Below are 23,706 nucleotides of genomic sequence, written 5' to 3'. Positions count from 1 at the left end.
AGCTTCTTTTTAGCTAATAATATTAATAATACATTTTATTTACTGTATATACTCGCATTTAAGATCTCCCACGGACAAGTCAGGGCTTGATTTTACTGTATAATTTCGTGTATTTTATGATGTCGGTCGTATAAGTCGAATGCAGAAAACTCACACTATTGGTCCAAGAGATTATTATATGCTAATGCCAACCTGAGAGAGTATTCACAGAGTACATTGCCTTTTTTTCTATGTATTGTGACTACGTGACCACACGGTAATAATAATAATAATAATTCATTACATTTATATAGCGCTTTTCTCAGTAATGAATTATTATATTATTATTACTCAAAGCGTAATACCTGAACTATTCCGAAGCAACGTTTGCACTGTTTTGTATTTTTTGTATCTCGCACCCTCATACACCTTTATCATAAGAGCATCCCTTATCTACGATAGAGCGTTCAATCAGAAAAAAATATGAAGCTGGTTTTAAATTAAAAGCCATTGAAGTGGCGAAAGAAATTGTTAACTGCACTGCTGCCACAAAATTCGATATGTCTGAGAAACTGAGATTGGAGGAAGCAAGAAGATGTAAAAATAATTTAGGTGTCACATTTTTGAATGGACGTATAAGTCGGGGTCTGATTTTACGCAAGTATATACGGTATATAACACCTTTCCCATGCTCAAGGCTAGCACAACAAAAGTTTGTACAATTCCCTTATGCAATAAACTAGTCAGGCAAACTAAGAAATCAAAATCTGATCTACTGTCTGCTGAACATTTGTGGGTGATGAAAGTAATTGATTCACACTATTATTACAAATCATGCAGCAGTCTCGGACAGCTGTTTAAAATAATATTCAACGACAGAGAAATCCCAGCTAAATTTTCATGTAGTGAAACAAAATTAACATTTATTATTACATTCAATATTGCTCCTTATTGTAAAGCATTGCTTATCAGAGGGGTGTCAAAACAAGCTGGGTGTGCCCTTCATTTTGATGAGACCCTTAATCACTCCGCTCTTACAAATGTATACACACGTGAGTATTTGGAATGGTAGAGAAGTGCAGACGTGGAATTTATGGGGGCATATAACTGCTTCAGACATTATGAAGAAATAAAAATTGCACAACACCAAAACAGAGGTTGGACTAAAAATATTGTCCAATTATCCATGGATGTGCCCAGCATTTACTGGAAAGTGTTTGACTTGTTACAACCAGAGCTTTTGTGTGATGTGAACAAGACATTTATCAACTTAGGATCATGTGGATTTCATGTTCCCCACAATGTATTTTGCGAGAAAACAGATTGAGTGGATGAAAATTGGACCATACCATTTCCAGCCTCTATTCAAAGACAGTCCTGAATTCAGAGAAGACTATGTTAAAATCAGAGTTTGTGACTGATTTATGCTGAAATTCTGTGAACACCTCTGGATCGAAGATGTGCCCGTTATGTAAAACAGCATTAATTCTTTGACCTGAATAATATTGCTATTCACTAAGCAACATCATAATATTGGAATTTAAATTCTAATATTGATTTTAAGCAGTATTTCCTTGTTAGTTACTGGACTGAAAATGTCAGTGAATATATTAATTACATGCATGTGGTGAGATAAATCGGGTAGTCCATAAAGATCATATTATTCTTTATAAGCCCTACGCTGAAATCCCCCCATCTGGCACAAATTTAAAATTTAGGCCCTAGATTTAATGTGAATATGTGACATGAATAAAGTATTACCAACAAATTATTTTTAAATAAATATCTTTACATACGAAGACATTTATTGTTATTTGTAAGAAAAAAATAATTGGACTCAATTGTTTGTGAGTAAGTAATTTTTATGTGTGCCCTGTCGCTATGGCTCATGGAACGTTTTTGCTAAGCAAAAAACCCTAGGAGAAACATCTTCAACACATAAGCTCTTCAAGTTCCCTGTTCAGAAAACCAGTGAGCAGAAGGATACCTTGGTGGTGGACACTGAATTTATGGCAGAGAAGGCCCTCAGTCAACTTAAGGCTAATAAGGAAATCTTAGAGAGGTAGCTGCTTATAATAAAAATGGAATGTAAACATTTTATGATTTCTCTGTTCTTCTATGCTTCTTAAAAAGGCACCAGTAAATCACCTGCTTGTCAGGAATATGCAGTGTCTTGAACCAAGAGTAAGGAGCAGTGTACTCAGAAGAGTGCCCCGCATACTCTGTCATGGCAAATTAAGAGAATAGTCAGTTGTGATGATGATGATGTGCTGAGGGAGATCAAGGACTTTTTGTGATTTTGCTGTGAGCACAACAGAATTCTGTGAAAATGACATTAAGTCAGAAAGGTTAAATGCTATGTTGAATGGAACTATGGGTCCCAAAGCAGAGTTCAGAACACTGAGGGGATATTCTTGAACAGAAAAGAGTGGAGAAGGGAGTTCTCTGTGAATAAGGAGATAATGATGGAGAATCTGAAGGAGCATTCAATGGTTATACAGAGAATCATAAGTGACCAAATCAGGGCTGTTGGGGGAGTGTGTAATGTTCAGATTACAAAAGAGCTTCTTATTTCTGCGACAGGAGCTATGCAGAAGTACCATACAGTATGTACCATGATGAACAGAAAAGACTGAGGGGAGGACTGAGGATTAATTTGAAAGAAGAGCCTCATGGATGAGATTGACAAGTTGAACAGAACGAGAGCTCAAGTGAAGGCTGTTGTAAAAACACTTTGAGCATGTAACAGATGATTACATTGTCAAAGCAGAATCAATAAGCAAACTGACTTAAATTGCAAAAGTCTTCATCATGCTGCAAAAGAAAAAACAGGAATATTTGATGGATACCAACAATTAACTTTTGGAAAAATTTAATGAAATAAAGCACTAATCCTTGAGACTGATCTGATTCTCAAAAACAACCACCAGTATTAATAATCCACTTAGGATATTCAGTTTTTCAGGATGTTATTTATACAGAAAATAGTTTGTGTAAATGAGAAAAGTCATATAACAGTTGACCTACCTGTTTTGGCTAACCGTTGAGAAATGTTGCTAATTTTCTAAGAATTAACATTCATAATTTCATATTGATAAAATTAAAGAGTAATGCCATATTTTTCCTAATAAAAAGTTTAACTCTGCAAAATCTTTGGGAACTATACACTATTATATTTATTTCTTTTTGATTTATATTGTCTTTTTTTCAAAGTTTAATAAATCATACTGTACATTGTCACAAACTTGACAAAAAGACACAAAAAGGTTGGGCAGCCACCCGTATATTGTTTTCCTGGCTGCAAAATCGGATGAAATAATGATATTACAGGTTAGACTCCACAACAGAACTCATTTGCTCGCACAAAGATGGCAGCTTTAAAGGAGATTGGAGGAAATGGTGCCATCGATGTGGCCAAGAAGTGGTGTCATTGGGGCCGGGACTGGAAGTGACGTCATCAGTAGGAGAAGAAATGGAAGTTATGTCATTTGGGTCGGAACCAGAAGTGATTTCATCAGGGCCAGGTGGAATTTCCCATAACTGGTCTGCAGAGAAGTGAGAGAAAGAGTTAGTGTACTCCGCCACCCATGTCTGGTCTGGCATAGAATTACTATCATTCAGGCTGTTCAGCTGCCTCCCATGCACACGTGTGTGACAACATTTCACCTTATAGTGTTCAAGTCTTTCTTCAAGTTGTAGTTTATGGTTGTAGCCCATACTGTACTTACAAATCATTAATCCCTTAGTGGAATCAGATGTGCAAGAGTTGAGCTAGAGGAAGATATGCAAAGCAGGATATTATTAATTAACTAACACTGTTTTAAATTCCACAAACCTGTCACATCTGTGTTATTGTTGTAGTAGTAGCAGTAAGGCAAATGTATTCACAAAAGTGCAAAACTTAAGTCATAGACATAGTATTTGGTTAGAAGCTATGCAAATGTCACGGAAAAGTTTTAGAATTCTTCTGGTAAAAAAGTGTGGGAACCCAGTTAATGTTACTACTTTCGCACTTTAATTTTTGAATTGCATCTTGTAAAGCTTTCCAAAATTAATTTAGTTCATGTTACAACAGATAGATTTCAGAGTATTTATCAAGCTTGTTTCGGTGGGCCCCAGTAGTCTACCTCATCAACTAAAATCTGTGGACTCATTCAGATTGTTTGATAATGCATTATTGAAAAAGAGTCCACCCTGATTGATCTAGCAGGCTATGTTTACACTCTGTTGCTTGCTCCAGTGTTGGGATTTGCATTTTACTTGTGTTTCAGAGCAATTTGTTTGTCATCATCAGATTGTTAAAATGACAAGAGATAACAAAATTATTGCTAGTTTAGCTATATTGATTGCAAGGCAAGATCTCAATAACTGTCCACTCAATTCATATGCATGTTTCATCTAACTGTTGCATGAAACATACAATTATGCATTTCTGTGCAGAACAGTAGTAAATGGTACTTTTCAATGACTGGAAAATTATTTTTTTATTATGCATTTTGTACATTTTTAAGCTCTAGTGTAATTAAAATCAGTTTTTTCACACTACTTGATTCCTCATTTATTTCTGATATGATCTATTTGGGCAGGTAAAATCGACTGAAACAGGTGTATTTTGCTTTCAGGATCATCAATGTTAATGCTTTGGGTGCCAGCACCTAACAGCTAAAGAGAATGGATGTCACAGACAAAGCAAAGCTTGCAACCTGGAACTCTTTCATACAAACCAGTAAGTTAAGTGTCAAAAGAGTACCACAACTAAAATCTTAAATAATTACTCAGGGTATCTTGACAACAGGGGAAACCGGAATCATAAGCAGTCACTTGCTAGAGTAAACTCTATAAAGGCTTTTGCTAAACACGGCAGCTGCCACAAAATCAGATCGGTAACTACACCCACACACAAAAGACACAGAAGGCAGCTGACATTTCAGGTCGAGAAAGCTGAACAGAGTAAAGAAGACACGGCAGTTACTGACTGCACAGTCTAGCAGACTGCACAGACTAGTCACAACAAAGCCTGTAGCCACAAACAATAGGGTCTGCTTTACTATGTAGAAACACAGAACACAGCACCTGCTTGTTTTCTGGGGGTCAGCAACCAGCTACACAAGATGAAGCCCAAGATAGCCAAAGCTTTGGTAAGTGAGCAAAAGAGCCACAGAAAAGTTACTTTGACCTCAAGGACTCTATCAATGCCATATACATAAACAGGTAGCTCAAAAATATTGAGCAACTGTTGCTCAGGAAGTAATTACACATTTGCTGTTCAAAAGAGGATGGACAGCTTTCCAAACTATAAATTCTAATTCACATGTGTAGCTTCCCAAATAGGAATAAAATCAACACACAATATGAAATTCCTATGGTAGAAAATTCCAGCTGGACCTGCTTGAACTACACCATCAAGTCCCTGACACTACAATAGGACAAAAAAGCAAACACATGTCTCCTTTGTTGTTTTTTTCCTTAAATCATAACTACATCTTTCTTTGTTATTTAAGAAATAAAAACAAATAAAGTGTTCTTAATCTCTTTCCCCTGCACACCTAAACAGATTTAATTCAAATTGTGCTCAGGACATCATTTGCTAAAGACTACATTTGAAATCACCACATCATGACAGCATATTAGAAGTGCATTTCAAATTTTCTATTACAATGGATACTGAAAATTCCCAATCTAAACTTCAGCAACTTTCATCTTGAGGCACTAGAGAAGTTGGTATCTCCTCCAGATATAGCTTCCTTGAAACTCTTGACCCAGCAAACTGGATATCAGATTTAATGAACTGAATTTTGTGCTATTTGTGAATGCATTGCATGGTAAATGGTAAATGTTTCTTAACTTTTATTAAAAAAAGCAATATTAGAATGAACCATTTGGGGTGGGACTGAATTGACATTTTTTACTATTTTTCTGTAAGTTTTTCTTCATGGCTGCATATACTATATTTGTTTTTTATTTGTTCTAGAAAAATTAGCAGCTACTATAAAAATACATATTTTTATTTTTCACATAAAAAGGCTTTTGTGACTGAGCTATTTATTTATTGTATTCTTGGTATGATTCCCTCCTAGAGACATTTTTAAGTCATTTTTGGTAGCAAGGATGTTTTTGGAAAAACTAGCTTAGTCTCTGGACATCAGGGTGTCACACATGAGCAACAGGCACACAAAAAAGAGCAAATATTAATTTGTACCAAACATGCCACTGAGTTACTAAGGTTTTTTAACAGTGAAAGGAACACAAAGAATTCAGAGTATGAAGTTACAAAATCCTGGAAAGCCCTATCTCAAGTCTGAAGAAACAGATTTAAATTGCAAAGCCAACTGACTCTCCATACATCAGCAGATGTGAGTGCCTGCTCACATTAAGTCAGCTCTTAAAAAGTACACCAAACCATAAAACATAAAAATCAAACCACTAAACACATAATCCATAAGGCATGACCAGGTATTCATAGTGGCCTGGGAGCATATTAAAAGTTATTTCCCACTGAATTTCTTCTTTGTAAGAATTACAGAAATAGATTTTGTAACCAGTGGAATCAGTAACTTGATTATGGAGAAAAGATATGAGTGGGATGAGACAGTTGCTTTTGATTGTAACCATTGTTGATGCCTGATAACCAAAACAGTGCCTTAAGGAACTCTCTTTGTTCTCAACAAAGAAAGACCCAAGCCAAAAGGGCTGCTAGGTGGTCTAATGAAGCCATTTGCTAATTCTCCATTATATACTTTTCCATGGCCTTTGTTTCATACTTCACCAGGCAAAAGCTCTATCAGTCATAAGACCTATTAGGAGATAACACTCTTTTTACTGAACATATCTTGAAACTTAATGTATTCTCTATGTAGGTATCTAAATTACAATACAGAAGAAGGTGGAGAAATATCTTTTAGGCAAGAGCCAAAACAAAGTGAATAGATTTACAGTAACCCAGTTAAAAATTGGAGAATATTGCTTTAACCTGTTTGTACCCTTAAAAAATATTTTATTTTTTCACCAGTTTGTAACTGGAGTAGCATCATCACTGTGTGACCAAAATCAAAATCCAGTAATGCATTGAAAAAAAATTAGGTTATGGGCAGCACAGTGGGTGTGAGTGTGTCTGTATTTGCTGTGCGATGGACTGATGCCCTCTCCAGGTGTTGTTCCCTCTTTTTGCCCAATAATTGTTAGGATAGGCTCCAGCTGTTCCACAACCCTTCTATGAATAAGCAAGTTAGGAAAATAGATGAATGGATATATTATTGATTATAACAAGTAAATTTAAAGATTTCTATTATTGGAATTGAGTATAAGTGCCCACCGCACAAACATTAATCAGAGCAACCATTTTAGTTTCGCTACCCCTTTTCTTTTAGTCTGGGACAATTACCGATCATATATCAAAATTCCCCACATTTTCTTTGAAGCTCACTCCAAATTCCATAAGTCTTAATTAATAAATTCCGAGTCTTAATTACAGCTAATCATGTAACCATTTAATTCTAATTTTCTTTCCTCCAACCTAGTATCTAATTTAGAATTAAACTGATAACTTCATGACTCCCCTAAATTATAACTAGCAAGTTTATCCTTTAAAATCCTTTATTACGAACAGTACACCTATCCTCAAGCTGATTTAAACACCTTTGCAAATGTACTAATGATATCCTTAAAATTAAAAATGCAAGGGTGATTGAATAGAGAGTTGAGGCCTAATCCAGGGGTTTATCCGTCAGCAAATAAATAAGAAATGATGCCTTGGAAAGTTATGTGTTGTTAGTCTAAGGTTGCTGGTCTGAAATGAATAGGTGGTAATTTATGAATTCCCAGAATTTAAGTTGTCAGAAAAATTCTGTGAGTGAGGAATGTTTAACCAGCGAACAGTATCCGAAGATGAAGTTGAGCTGCTGTAAGTTTCTACCCTCTGTTGTGAAGAGTGAAACCTCCAAAATTATCTGTTGAAAGAAACCTAACGATTCACTATTTTACAACTTTCTTGTGTGTCAAATTGTGCTATGGTGATTATTTATAGATTTTATTTTTGAGTTTAAAAAGTTATACAGTATGACACTTACCTGGCCAAGAGGCCAAGAGAAAGAGGTAAAAAGTTAGTGAAGCCATTTTAGTGTGAGAGAAGTGCACCATAGGGAGGGACAAAATTAATGATTACTTACCACAGAGTAATTGGAGCATCTCTGGTTGCTCACGCATACGTAAGTATGGGTTGTGGATTTGTAGGCTTTTTTCTTGGGGTGCAGCGGTGAGGTGTCCTTTGAAACTGAGGGAAGGAATTACATGGGCATATAAGAAGGGTAAGGTTGCCAGCACAGGATGTGTTCATTGGCTGTGGAGTCTGTAATAGTGGAGGGTGCATTGTAGGATGTGTGAGCGGCCTGAGCAAGAAGAGAGGGAGGTGCACTTCTCTTATTTATTCCTTGTATATCTCTCAGTTTTCTTGGGTTAGAAATGTTCATGAAGCAGCCTGAAGAGAAAGTGAAGAGAAAAAGGACTAGAACCTGGTATGTTATGGAATTTTTGTTTCTGGACTGAGTGTGTCCTTGATGGTCCCTTGTTACAGGAGAAAGGAATTGGACAGAGTCGTTGTGTTTTTATTTATTTTTGTGTTTTTTTTTTTTTTAATTTAAGTCTGAACTCGGACAAGGATCGATCAGGAGGAGGAAGGCCAAAAGGACTGGCAAAGTTGTGATCAAAAAACTTAAGACAGGTCACTACCAAGGTAAAACACAAATCAATAAAATAAGGCAAGAGTCAGAGTAAAATCCAAAGATCAAAAGAGAAAAGCAAAGATCTATTAGCCAAACTAAAAAAAAAATGGCACAAACAAACTGATTTTGTGACATGACAGTTGTTCCCTGTTTTTCTCAGACTTGTAGTCGGCTATTTAGTGATTGACCTGTAAGGGCTTGTAAATTTTGACGTGAATGCTCGTCAATCTGAATTAACCTAACTGGGACTACCTGAGTGGATTGAGTGCTCTGCAACCAACTAATCTGCTAATGTGAAATAGTGTTGAAGTAAATCATACTTCGTTCTGAGATCCTGGATTGTCTAATTGCGCTTTCTGGAACAGACCCCAGCTTTTTATGTGCTTATTTTTGGTTCATGTTTCCAGCACTTTGTGTTTATTTGTGCTCATTAGTAGGTATTTATAGTACGCAGGTACTCATGTCTTGCTATGTAGGGAAAGTTGATTTTAGGAAACATAATTGGGGTTAACCAAAAAGTCTTCATTGATAGCTACTTTTATCAAGCTAGCGTCAGTGTCTGATTTTTTAGCACCGTGTACTTTATTTTCTCACCCCATCACTGCTAAAACCTGTATGATTACGTGTCATATTTTAAACCTCTTAAGTATTTTTAATTGTTTGTGCTTCCGGGTAGACACAGTGAAAGTGCCCTTTACATATTACATTTAATTGGGTTTAGTTTTCATATTTTTCTGGTGAAACTGTAATTATTATTTTAAAGAAAGTTGTTTTATTGTGAGTCATAGCCAAATGTTTTATCTTTTTGCACCATTTTATAGCAGCTTTAACTTTATTTGCGTCTTTTTAACCCTATTCTAATTTGTCACCTGACTACATCTCTCTCTCTCTGTGGGTTATAAGTAAAAATTCACACTCCCCTAGCTCCTCTACAGAATGGCTTAGTATGTGCAAATTAAATATTACCCTTGTGTGTTAACTTTTGGACTCCCTTAGGATGTTGCCTATTCCTGTGCAATCCCTGTTAAGTACTATGAAATAAATTTTCACATGCACTTATAGTCTGCCACTGCAAGTTACTCTCAGGTTTGAAAACCCACCAACTAGTCATACAGAAAAAATATCTGCAGTGTAGATTAACATGCAGAAAAAACTTTTAAAGAAAAGAGTTGCTTACAGTATACAGGCCCAAGTTTCACTCTGTAAGGAAATGCAAGCAATATGTGGAGATACAGCACGAAGAACTCACAACCTAACAGAAACGAAACCAGCAGGCTTCCAAACACATTTCTTTTTTGTATTTCTCAATTATGTGTTGATCAGATATGACTGTAAAAGTGGAAGTGCACACTGGCAGCTAGTCAGGAGCAGCATTCCTTCAGGAAAAAACTAAGCTGCTGAAGTGCAACACAAAGCACAGCCCTGTAAAGTTTGAGTGGCAGTGCATGCCTAGGTTAGTGTACAGATCGGGACAAGCCATCACAGAAGCAGCCATGACTGGAAGGTATTTGATTTAGCTGTTTAATACACAAGTTTGTAATTCAAGAGACTGGCCAGACATCGGAAAGCAGACAGTTTAATAACAAAATCCAAAAATGGCAAACATATAGGTGGGATCCAACGGCATGCTGACGCTCACGCAGGGAAAACAAATATGATGAATCTGTGTTATACCATTCCTGTAGGTCTTTTAGTTACTTTTTTGGAGATTTTAGGTCTGTTTTTCTTGTTTTTTCTTTATTTTAACATTATAGTAGAGGTATCTTCTTAGATCCATTTGTTTTTCTTGTGGTGACCTCCATGGTTGCTGACCTCATGATGCCATTGTATCACCGCTATTTAACATGGAGGCTTGCAGCAGGTGGCATTCTAGAGTTGGAACTTTTCTGTACAGAACCCTTGCAGAAGAGTAAGTTAGGGAAAGAAACTCAAGATAGTAATTGGACATTTGATTTGAAATCATTGTTTATAATTGTGATTTTGTTTTTGGTTTCCTTGGCTTAATGTCCTCTCGTACTTGAACTTCTCACCAGTCCTCAGACTACAGATTTGTCTTTTCCTTTATTCATGGTCTTCATCTACTGGTTCATTTTTAATAAATTAAAATGATCTCTGAACATCTCAGGCCTCATAGGTGTTAATAAAATTAGAACAAGAAAAATAGCTCAAAACTAAAATTCTAAATTCAAAAGTCAAATTATAAAAACTTTAAAACACTTTGAAATCAGAGGAATGCTAAATGACGATTGGTACACAGGTTAAATACCTCAATGTGTAAGCCAGAGGTACACACTATAAGCCCATAATTGCGGGCCCAGGCTCAGGTCCCCATTGTCCATGGCTCCTATAAGGTTCCTTGTTGGCTCCTGCCACCTGCCTGGACTTACGCAGTGAGTTGCCTGCACCACCTGTTCACTCCAGCTCCCTGAATCGCTCAGCCAGAGTGATGCACTTCAGTAGCCCCAAGCGTCTCCTGCAAGCTTACTCCAAAGGGGCTCTTTTCCCAACTGCCAGCCATCTCTTTTTATCTCACTCAGTTACCCTTGCACTGTCACACTGTCTCTCTCGTCTCACAGCCTGCTTTTCTCCGTCCCGTCTTTTAACTTCTGTCTCCTTCTGCTGATCTGTTAGTCTTTTCTTGTGCTGGCTCATGCTTATATGCCTCCATGGGTGGATCATGACGCACTGCACCCTCACATGCAGGTGCGTCTTGCCCTAATTACTCCATCAACCATCCACACCTGCATAAGCACATACACCCATGGAGATCAAGCCAGTCAATTAATTATTCATTTATTTAAAATGGGCTCCTAATTTCCCAGTCGCCAACTGGCTATACCACAGTGGCCCCCATCAGTAAATAATTTCGCCATCCCTGGTTTAAGCAATGCTGTGATCTGTGATTTTATTTCCTTCCTCAATCATGTGACTCTTGTGAGAATAACTGTTTTACGATTTTTGTTTCAAACCAACCTTTTATTAGTTGTATCCCTTGTTCCCCTTATTTTCACTACAGGGTTGTAAGAAGTCAGAGGATGGAAGACAAGAAAAAGATGCAGGGTATGTTTATGCACATGCTACTACACACTTATAACAGTCACTGATAAATTAAAATATATGAACATACACATCTCTTTATTTGTATCTACTGTAGCATTGCTAGGATGATCTCAAATAGAAATAAGAACAAACAACAAAACCATTTGATTCAAATGAAGGGTTATTTAATAACATCAAACAAATGAGAAGAGACCATTCAGCCCATCAGGCTTGTTTTTTTAGCTAATAGCTAAGACGTCCCAATATCTCATCCAAATACTTCTTAAATTGTACACAGTGTCACAGGGACCTCCATCAGGAATCAAATTGGGGACCATAATTTTAAATGGTGCTCTGCTACTCCACTAATAAAATATTGCATATACTGTATTTAAGTTAATGTCTTATGGGTCAGTATACTGTGAACACCTACACAAGTAACACAGTGGGGTGCCATGTTATACTTAAAATGTAACAAAACATATAGAAGCATTATAAAAGAGAAAACTGATCCAATTCTGCACAGCACTTAGGGTAAATTGAAGTTCTGCTTGCATCAGTAATCTGCTTGTGCATCATTTTTCTTTGTATTTATTAAAATAATTAGAAAGAGTGTTTATTAAATAAAAAGGTTAAAATAGTTGGAAGCATTTAAAGTGGCCTCACCTGCTAGAAACTATTACATGCTAACACAGGAATTTTTTTTGTTCCTTTAGCATTGTGTTTTTCTAATATCACTGTAGCTTTATCTTTGCAAACTCTTTAAAATGTGGATTGCTTCACTTGTATTATAACACAGCACATAAATGGTGTTATATTAAAATTGTTTGTAGTAGTTCTGAAACAGAATTATTTTCATTTAATTTCAAATTAGTACTATGTAAATGTGACCTATAAGAATGAAGAAGGAAGAATAAATGAATGAATTATGCATTATGATCATTAGTTCTTGAATATTCCAGCTATTTGTTGAAAGAAATATATAAATGTCCTTTTTATACTTTTCCAGCTTAACTTTAAAAATGATTATGTTGAATGATATACCGTATATTCCAACTATCTATTTTCTAAACAGTGGTTTGTAGCTGAATTTATAGCAAAGTCAAACTATAACAGTGATAAGAACAAAATTCGAATAAAATAATGAAATTTAATGAAGAAGGTTGACTTAAGATTCTTAATAATTAATTTACTAAAATCCACTCATCTGGGTAATAGGAAATTAGATCCCTTCCCGGGCACACTGACCACAAATTCAGAGAGGACATCGACTCATTACAGGGCACTAGACATTGATTTACTCTGGGAAAACTTATCGTTGCTTGTTATCTAAATATTAAGGCAGAGCTTGTGAAGAGAGAAATGCAGAATTCACAAAATGAAATTTTATAAGAGCAGCCTGGGTAACACAGACAACAATAGAGAATAAGTTACCAAGTGTGGTACAGTACTTTAGGGACTTTCAAACTTGACTCAGTGTTTTCTGGCGACATCAGGCCTGTTCCACAATGTTATAATGTTCTAAATCTACTCAATGTAAGCACTTTCAGTCTAGTTTGACTATTAATAAAATAATTAAAAAAAAACTAAAGTACTGCTTGGGCGGCACGGTGGCGCAGTGGGTAGCGCTGCTGCCTCGCAGTTGGGAGATCTGGAGACCTGGGTTCGATTCCTGGGTCCTCCCTGCGTGGAGTTTGCATGTTCTCCCCGTGTCTGCGTGGGTTTCCTCCGGGCGCTCCGGTTTCCTCCCACAGTCCAAAGACATGCAGGTTAGGTGGATTGGCGATTCTAAATTGGCCCTAGTGTGTGCTTGGTGTGTGGGTGTGTTTGTGTGTGTCTTGCGGTGGGTTGGCGCCCTGCCCAGGATTGTTTCCTGCCTTGTGCCCTGTGTTGGCTGGGATTGGCTCCAGCAGACCCCCGTGACCCTGTGTTCGGATTCAGCGGGTTGGAAGATGGATGGATGGATATATATATATATATATATATATATATATATATATATATATATACATATATATTTATTGTTAAACACTTTTCTAAAAATCACAGCATTTCTTACTTGTTCTTTGTTAATATAAGAATAAAAGGCAGACAATGGGCTGGAATTGTGTCCTATCCAAAAGTGGATTATGCCTTTCTGCTTGTTGTTCCCATAATGAGCTTTGGTGCTATGCAACATACCTCTGAATAAAGCAGGGTCAGGAATAGATAAGATAAAAACAGTAACGGTGCTAATTAAATTAATAACAAGGTAAACTTTTAATAATGTGAGTATTATGCAGTTTATATTAATATAGCATTTTCCAATGAGCACAGGCACAAAGCATTTCCATCTGTAAAACAATAAAAACAGTAATTAAAGCACACATCATACAGTACATGAATAGAGAAACCACAGTAAAACAGTGCAAATTTAATCTGATTAACATAGAGTTACTGTATTATAGTATAAGTACACTAACATTATAATTGAAATATAGCCTGATGGCATATGAAATATTAAACCTCTGGGGGTTCAACATTTGGTTGTAACAGACCAAGCCATTACTTGTATTTATTTTGCTGACACTTCGGTCCAAAGCAATTTTTAATTATTTACATATACAGTAGGTGTGTCAATAATTGAAGCACTGGCAGATTAATCAGCTTGTTCATGAGCACATGAGGAATCACAGAGGTGATGCATAATTCACCTTACAGAATATTAATACTTTATTATTTTAGTGTTTAAAGTGCTTTAGTTATATTTTCTTGACTCTTGAATATTTTTAAGTGAAGTTCTAAAGTTAAGTGGTTAGAAACTGTTGTGATGCAATTTTTTTGAATCTTGATCTTGCTGTAAAACAGATAAAGTAATCACCAAGTTAAAAGTAATGAAGTGTCATTTATAGATTGTGGCCTGCATTGGGCACACCAGCTCCCCAAACCTGACACAGACAGACACAAGGCACAAGTTCCAACAAAACACAGGCTTTTATTTAGCTGTGGGAAACACTTTTCAACCGTTTCCCGCCAATGTACAGTACAACAAGCACTAAGCAGCACACAGTACTCCTCTTCTCTGTCTCTCCTTCTACCTCCACTCCTCCTCCAGCAAGCTTTGTCTTCTCCCTCTCAGCTGCTGAAGGCAACAGGCTTCTAATATGCTGCACTGGGGAATACTTCTGGTGGCATTTTAGTGTCATCCTCAGGCACTTCTGGGTAAGTAGCACTCCATAGTTCCTGCAGCACCCACTGGCAGCACTCATGAAACCCAAACTCCAAATCACATGAAATCCTTTGGGAATCTGAGGCACTGCTGCAAATGATGGGGGGCTGCCATCTAGTGTTCTGGGGGAGGTAATGCCCTGTGCCTGTTTTCGCCCTCGGTCCTTCCATTATTAACAGGTCCCAGCCAGGTAAGCATCCTGGCCGTCTGCCACAAGATTAAACAGAAATTATCAACCTGAAATAACTTCACAATAATTAATGCTAGCCATAATTGAAATGCGTTTAGTATTTCCATCATATAGCACAAAATATCTGAAGTACTGTACATCATGTGTTTTATAACACAAAAAACATGTCCACTCTCTACATACTAAAGTACAAAATACTTTAATGTTTATATTTTATATGTTGCTTAAGTCTATGTCACACATTCAGGTTTGGTAGCAACCTTGTGTCTGATGCTGGACTGCTTTATGTGGGTTTGAGAATGGATTGTTGGATGGTCAAAGCCATTACAACTGTATTGTATCATTAATTGGAGCTGTTAAGCAAGGTGTGATAGACTTTGTGTTTGTAATATTGTGCTCTGTAAATAAAAAGTTTATACTTGTAGCTTCATTTTTTTAACAAGATACAACAGCGTATGTTAGATTAATGTGACCTACATTATGATTTATGTATATATTATAATATCCACAATATAAAAGAGATACATATACAGGTAAGTACCACGTTTGTTTAATTTGTATTAGGTATTTTTCAATACTTAATGAAAGAAAAAAAAAGACTACTAAAATATTAGGATAGGCATATAAGAACAATACACCTCCATCTCAGTTATGCTTCCCCCGGAAGCCCAGTACATTTAAATCACAATTACAGTGAGGTACAACCACTACGTTTGACATTCTGAATTAACAAATTGCATATTTTCCACTCACTGAAATAACATTCTGTTCTTAATGTAGTTTTTAGGGTCTGCATGGCTGCATGCTAGTTAAAAGTATTTTACTTTTTAAATGCACAGTAAGGACACCTGCAGATTTTACATTGATTCAAAATAGCGAGTAACAGTGGTGCTGTGTGAATAAATGAAAGTGCGCCCACAGATTCGATGTGAAGAAAAATATGCAAGCTCTCTGATTTCATGCTGTCAGGAGAATAAAATGAAGTACTGTGTGTGATTGCCTTCTTCACTTGGAGATGCATTAGAAAGGGGGCTGGAGGTGGGGTATTCCCAGCTGTTCTTAACTCTCAAAGTCAGTGAAGTTAAGGTGTACTTCGGATGGCTGTGTACTGTGTGTTAGGCTGCCAAACTGAGTTCCCATTAATACATACTTGCAACTGCTGTCAAAAGAAATAAGATTTAAACCTTTTGCTTCAGGCATTGTGTATGTCCTGTATGCTAGTCTTTGGTATTGTTGCTCAAAAGTATTGATTGGCCTACTTTATGATTAAAATCTGCACATATATGAAAAAAAATAACTGTGTGTAACGTTTCTTTACAACAGAAATATAGATCCTGTTCTTTTTAAATCATTCACTTCATGCCATAATATTAATTTTATTTCTTTTATATTTATTTTTTAATTTAATTTCCCATTGGGATTAATAAAGTATCTATCTATCTATCTATCTATCTATCTAATTTATCATTATTTTTCATTAATGTATACATAAAGTTAGAAGGTTTTAACACTAAGAATGCTTAATGGGTATTTTTTAAAAGATGTTCTCTACATCCATCCATCCATTTTCCAACCCGCTGAATCCGAACACAGGGTCACGGGGGTCTGCTGGAGCCAATCCCAGCCAACACAGGGCACAAGGCAGGAACCAATCCAGGGCAGGGTGCCAACCCACCGCAGGCTTATCTAATCAGTTAATTTAATTTTTTTATAAAGCATACATCCACTTAGCAGCCCAAGGCGCAACATAATCATTACAAATGTAGAGAAGAATTGCAATATGAGCACAGAACAAAGCTGAAAAATACATGTTTCAAATAAATACAGTATGCTGTTTGTGAGATAAAGAATCTGTGACAATAAATGACAAGCATCTGTCAGGTTCACTTTTTTACAATAATCCTAAAAACAGAATGGAGATTCCTATGTGAACAATTTCCATTATCAGATTCCTTTGGGAAAAGCAAAGCAAATCTCATTTTAAACTTAATGCATAATTGTTATGTTGACTCTTTAAGAATTACAGTAACATTAAAACACTCCTTAGTATTAAGAAAATGTAAAGATTAGGTCAGAAGATTAGGCCAGTAGCAAAGAGAGGAATTTAAAATCTTTCTAACTTTGACAGCAACTAAAAAAGCAAGAATATCTGTTTTAAACAATGACACCCAGTACTTAGAGCTAGGACTATATAGTTTGAATTCTTAAAACACTACATTTTCTTCCAGTTAACTTTAAAGCTGAGTTCAAACTCCTCTTTTTAATATTTAAAGCTATGAACTACTTTGTCCTTCCCCATTATATTGCAACTTATGTTTTGAGACACAATACTTTAAAAAAATAAAAATAAAACAACTCCTGCAAGTGATGAAAGAACATTTGCCCACAGTGCACTAAAACTCTGGACAGTCATAGTATTTAAATTAATGGACCTTATGTAACCATTTAGCATAACACAGTCCTGTTATTGCTACCTATTTTCCTGCTAAAGTGAATTGTTTTTGAAGGTTATTGAAATACATTCAGATTTTCCCAAGATTTGTGACTGGCTGTTACTAATTCTTTTTCTCTCTCATTTTTCCCTTTTTTTAATTATTACCCTACTATGGTAACTGACATCATTGCTGTTATACATTGACATAGTTACTCCTTTTGGCCTTTGAATGGGACATCAGAGAGAATGAACGACAAAGAAATTAAATGTGACCAGCTCTGCATCAGTACATATCACACCTGGAACTGCCCAAGTTGAGCTCAAATGTGATTTTATCTCCAGCTCCAGAATAGTGTCATCATTTACAGTTTTACTGATATGTTTCATATGTATGTGTTAGAGTTTTTGTATACTGTATATGAGCATGTTCCCCTGTCAAATTTTCTTTTATAAATCCAGACATTTGCATAGAAAGTTGCATACACAAATTTTGAGCTTCTTTTTTTGTGTATGCAAATTTCATAAATCTTCTCCCTAGTGTCCTTATTCAGGGTAAGGTTCTGTTTGATTAATCTGAAATTATTATGAGGATCATTAATGGATTGTTCTTCGACAGCGCCAAAGCCATAGGTGTGTTTGGGTCCTTCTCTATGGCTATGGTTGCTGCTGTGATTTTAAAACAGGGGGTGGGGTGGGGAATATGACCAGAAATGCTAAATACACTGATGCAGTATTTTGACTAGGATGCCCCTTAATTGTTATGTGGAAGAGAGGGACAATGATTGGAATGAGGATCCTGTTTTTAAAAAGACTGTCAAGAGCCCTAGCTTCTCTAGGAAAGTCTATGCCAGTATACTGACTGTGAAATAGTAAGCCAAGTATTTAACTTGCATAGATACTTAAGAGGACCATGGGGATATGCCAGTCCTATCTACACAAGGTTTGTGAATGTGGTTTAAAGCTGATGTCCATGTATTTCATAATATCTAGTGGGAGGTGCTTCAACAGCATTGTTGAATGCCATTTGGGCCCTATATTAGCTGAACAAAAGTTTGTGTGAGATGCTACTTCAAGAATGTTTATTAGGCATTGAACTTTGTCAAGGATGCATCTAGTCTCCTGTACTGTTCATGATTTTTATGGGCACCAGTGGTGACTTGTAATCAAATTAATGTCATGTCATACAAGAGCTAAATAAGTTATCTTTGAGTGACACTAAAACCAAATGAAGTCTCTAGTACCTCTGTATTTAACACACCAGTTTGCCAGGTAGCTTACAGTGCTGATTGCCCTAATATAATGAAAAAATTGTACAAAATAGAAATGTAATGATTATCCCCTCTATGCAGCCTTAACCCCACCCCCCACCCCCACCCCCGTGGCTGTTTGTAATGAGGGACACTAGGGCCTTGCCCCCCCAAATATTTTAAAAACTTTTGTTAATTAGGTAATGTGAAATAATCAGGAAATAAATTTGTTTATTTGCACACTGTGCCTAGTGTCAGTGCATGTCAACATCCATTAAAACTTGCATTTCTATAATTTCTGTGTGAATTAAAAGGTGTTCTGCATGAATACCTGTATTTCCAGAGTGAAGGATGCCGGCCAAATGAAAGTCTATGTAAGTCCTTAATCTTTAGGCAAACAGGTGATCTGAGGCTGCCCTTTAATTGGTTGCTTTCAGACTTTTCTAGTGACGCAGCTCTCTGCACCCCAGACACTCCCACATTTGTTGGCAGTGAATTAGTACAGTACTGTTTAGGTTTTTTTAATCTAATGTGATTGGACAATCGTTGACGCAGTATGTCATGTTGACGTCAATGGTTCAGAGTTCACACCTGCCTTTAACGTTACGTAAGCTACAGATGAGTGAGTATGACTTAGGAGATGGCAACTTTGGTTATTTCACCTCTTCATAAATCGTTCACTTGAAGGAAAAAAAGAAGATAAAGGAGCTTAAACCGGAGCAACCTGACTTAAGAATTCAGCAGCAAACAAATTATCGATGGTGAGTTTACACACTGACTTTTCCCAGCTCTTGTTATGACAAACGGAGTTGGCTAACTGGCTGTGGTTTAAATAATGCTTTTTTTTTCTTCCCCTGTTTGCTCTTTCAAAGTGTTTTTACCTGGGATGGAAGACTTAAAAAAATCAGAGGACAAGTGATTGTATGATGTGGATTTATGGAATACAAAGGGAATGGCAAGAAGTAGGCACTCTATTTGCAGAGGCAGAATAAAGATTTGGATTGGACCTATGCTATGAATGCGTAATAGGACAGTCAGAAGTTCATGTTATTGGAAGATTACAGAGGTGGGGTGCAGACATTATGGCATGGGTATCGGCAGAATGGGAAAATAGGCTAGGTGGCAGAGAATTTGGCAATTTAGAGATAGGTGTAGTATAAAATTTGGGTGGCAAGTGCACCAGTTCCTTTCCATAAATATAGGGCAAGTTATGGGAAGAATAAGGGGACTGCAAATGTCATGGACAGAGGTTTTGGAGCACAATAGAAATGGGTAAGCTGGCATCAGATTGGGCAGTATGGTGGAAATGGTATAATACATTTTGGTCAGGATTTGTCCTATGGGTCTGGTACTGGACAGGCCAAGATGTTCATTGACACAATAATGAGTACCATGAGAGTAAGTGGAATGACCAGATAGATTGACAGATATGAAAGGCTCTATATTATGAATAGATGTGAAAAGCACTATATAAAAGATAGATAGATAGATAGATAGATAGATAGATAGATAGATAGATAGATAGATAGATAGATAGATAGATAGATAGATAGATAGATAGATGTGAAAAGCACTATATAATAGATACGTGCTGCTTCAGTTTGTCCTCCCAAAAGTTCTGTCCCCACCCAAAGTTTTTTTTCCATCCGCCACTGATGGGTGCACTACAAAGGAGCAGGATCTAGTCTAGTAAAAAGATTGAAACCTTCCCTCCTTGGACATCAAGGATTCCAGTATCTCTGGTGTCATTTCCTATGAGCATAAGTAGCAGATGTTCAATACTAAGAAGGGAAATGGGATAGAGGGGGATCAGTTACAGTTGAGAATGACTGTCAGGGTTACATTTTTGTGCAAATGAGTGTTGCAATATGAACAGCTAATCAGCACCTCTAATCAGGGTATGGTAGACAAAAATAATGAGATTGAAATTCAGAGACCAATGGGGAATCTTTTGCATAGATAATGTGTTTAAGATGTCCCATTTGATTATTTCAAGGCTGCCTCCTTAACCAATATTCTTAATATACAAAGTAAGGAAAAACTGGTTTTGCATCAACTAGTGTCAGATTTACTAAGCCAGGATTCAGTATGCAGACACAGATTAGATTGGGTACTTAGTATGTCATCAACCAAAGTAGCTTTATTTTACAGCTTTATTTAGCAAACAACACATGAAACTGCATGATGTTTTTATACTGGTTTTATACTCTTTTTAAATATAAATCGAGCTACTCTTAGTTCTACAGTATTTATCATCTCTGTTGGTGAACTATCATTCGATCTGCCCAAATCTCAGGGTAACATCTACTGATGAATAATACATAGAACAGAAAAGAGCCTTCCACTTAAGATCATAAATATGGGGCCTGGATCATCCAAGTCAATTTGGCTGCCATATTTTGGGATGTAAGATCACCACCTCTTAGAACGAAGACAACCTCTCTTATTTAGTCATTTCCCAAAAATCATCACATTTATTTACAAAGGATATGATTTTATCTTCATACAGATCAACAGATCACTAGCCAGCAATGAAGGGAAATGAGTCTGCTACTTTGAGCTTTCCCATTCAAGAGTAGACGGTGCAAGTAGCTATGAGCTACAAAACATCCACAATAATTTAAAAAACAAAGTAGATTTTAAACCAGGAGTGTATCTAACACAACTGTTTTAGAAGCTAAGAATGTGAAGCAGATTTTTTTTCTCTTTACCCACCACTGAAATATGAAGAGGGCTGCCATCTAAGGCTAAATGTCCTTAATTTGAAAAGGTCACCTATGAAGCTATACATATGCTCCTTAAATTTTGTGATGAAGAAACTGAAACACATACACCCATTCCCAGAAAAATGGATTGGATGTGATTCCCATGTTTTAAGGATGCAAACAGTCATAATGTGGAAAATAAAAGGTACAGTATTTGGAAAAACATTATTTTAATCATATGGCCTAGCAGATGTGCCGCTATACAGTTTTCTCGAAATAGTGCTGTGTTTGACACTTGTACAAATGTAGATTGCATGTTCTTCCTGTTTTTATTGTGAATTGTATTTTCACAACTGAAAGCTGTGCAGTTCTAAATTGAATGCGTTCGTCTGTCATTTTAGGTATTGCATACACAATATATTCTCTAGGTCAGCAGTTAGCTGGGCGGCTTAAATTTTAGCCAATATTTAAATTTGTATTGCTGTATTTTGTCCAAAATGTGTTTATGCAGGATCTCAGTGTGAACTGTTCATTTATTTTAGAGCACAGCTACTTTGTTACATTGCCCGCCAGTAGACCTATCTGTCACAAACAGGTTCAGTGTATCTGTTGTCACACACGTGCGTATACGAGGCAGTCAAAGGGCTTAACTGAGGGTAAGATGTCAGCTCGGGGGTTGATGTTGTGCACTAACCTCTTTTTCCCTTTCTACAGATCATCAGAAGGGAAACCCAGCTAAACTGGCATCAGCTTCCTGTCCAGACCACACCCTCCTACTTTGCCCACGGACCCACCTCTTCCTGCATACCACCTACAAAAGCCCCGCACCTTTCCTCCCCATTCACTTCTATTTTGGATTCAGTCTTTTGTGATTACTCGCTAACTTTGCTTGTTTACGTTACAATATACGGGGTGGATCCCCAAATCTTTCTCTCTGCCTTTTCTTGTTATTACACTGTATGGAAGCATCTCTTGCCAGATCAATTTTAAAGAACTGTACCTACTCAAAACTATACACAGGCCTGGATATTTGTAGCTCTGAGAGTTTGGCTTAACCACATTCAACATTACTCGTTTCAAAATACACCTTATTGATTAGATTCTGATGACTTTGATGAAGATGTCATTTAATTTGCTCCAGGCAGATCTAGGTGAGAGAGTTTTCTGAGCCTTCGACTCATGTTCGTTGAACCTTAACATTACTGGATTGATGTCATGGAAGAACACATGAGGGTCTACATTCATTGACACTCCCAAGGGAAAACAATATGTGCTTTGGTTTTGGATGAGCTTTTCAAAGACAACCTGCATCATCTACTCTTCCAGGACTTCTGCAGAAGGCTAGAAATCTTGACTCAAGAGGTCAATTTGAATCTTACAGCAACTACCAGTCTAGAAATACAGTAAAGTGTTTAGTGGCTATTGCTCCAAATCGCTTGATCACGTTTATTGCCTATGGTAGGTGGTTCTTGTTTTACAGATAGACAGAGACTTTGACTTGACTGATTTATTTCTGTTGATTATGTGCATCGGTTGTTATTTTTGATTTTGTCTATACAAGCTGCTTTTGTTATGTTCAATGTGTTTTGTGGATGACCTCCCAATGAGGTGGGGCCACCTTCCAGTCACCACCAGGAACTGCCCTCTGCCCTATAAATCTGGAGGGTCTTTCACAATTCATTTTCATTTCACTAGGGAGTTCGCGAGCTTTCTTGTGTTCTACTGTGCTTTGTTGTTTTGTATGGATTTCTGACCATTTTGCTCTAATTTTTGACTTCGCCCTGGATTGTTCATTGGGACTTCTTTGCTCTGCCAATGCTGGCCACTTAATCGTTTGGGGAGTGCAGGATTGTGCCAGTACTGGAAACTTTATCTGAAGAACATGAGAGTCATTCAAAACCCCATATTAACTGGTTGGATGCCAGAGTGCCTCCTCTGTTACCACAGTCCCTCATTCTAATTTGGCAGTATGTATGCTGAAGTATCTCTCTTGTGTTTTCCTTCAAATCTTTGCTCAGCATTGCCATGAAACTTATGAAAAAGGTTTTCTTTGACAAAATGTTCTTTTTTGGTAGGGACCTTCTGTACTGAGTTGCGTACATCTCAAACCAAGTGTGTGACATGTTCTGTGAATTTGTGATTCCTTCCAAAGAGACACAGTATTTAATCCTCATACAGTCGGCAGAA

The sequence above is a fragment of the Erpetoichthys calabaricus genome, chromosome 4 (genome assembly GCF_900747795.2).
Source record: "Erpetoichthys calabaricus chromosome 4, fErpCal1.3, whole genome shotgun sequence".
Classification (NCBI taxonomy): Eukaryota; Metazoa; Chordata; class Cladistia; order Polypteriformes; family Polypteridae; genus Erpetoichthys; species Erpetoichthys calabaricus.
Note: the sequence above shows the minus strand (reverse complement) of the source record.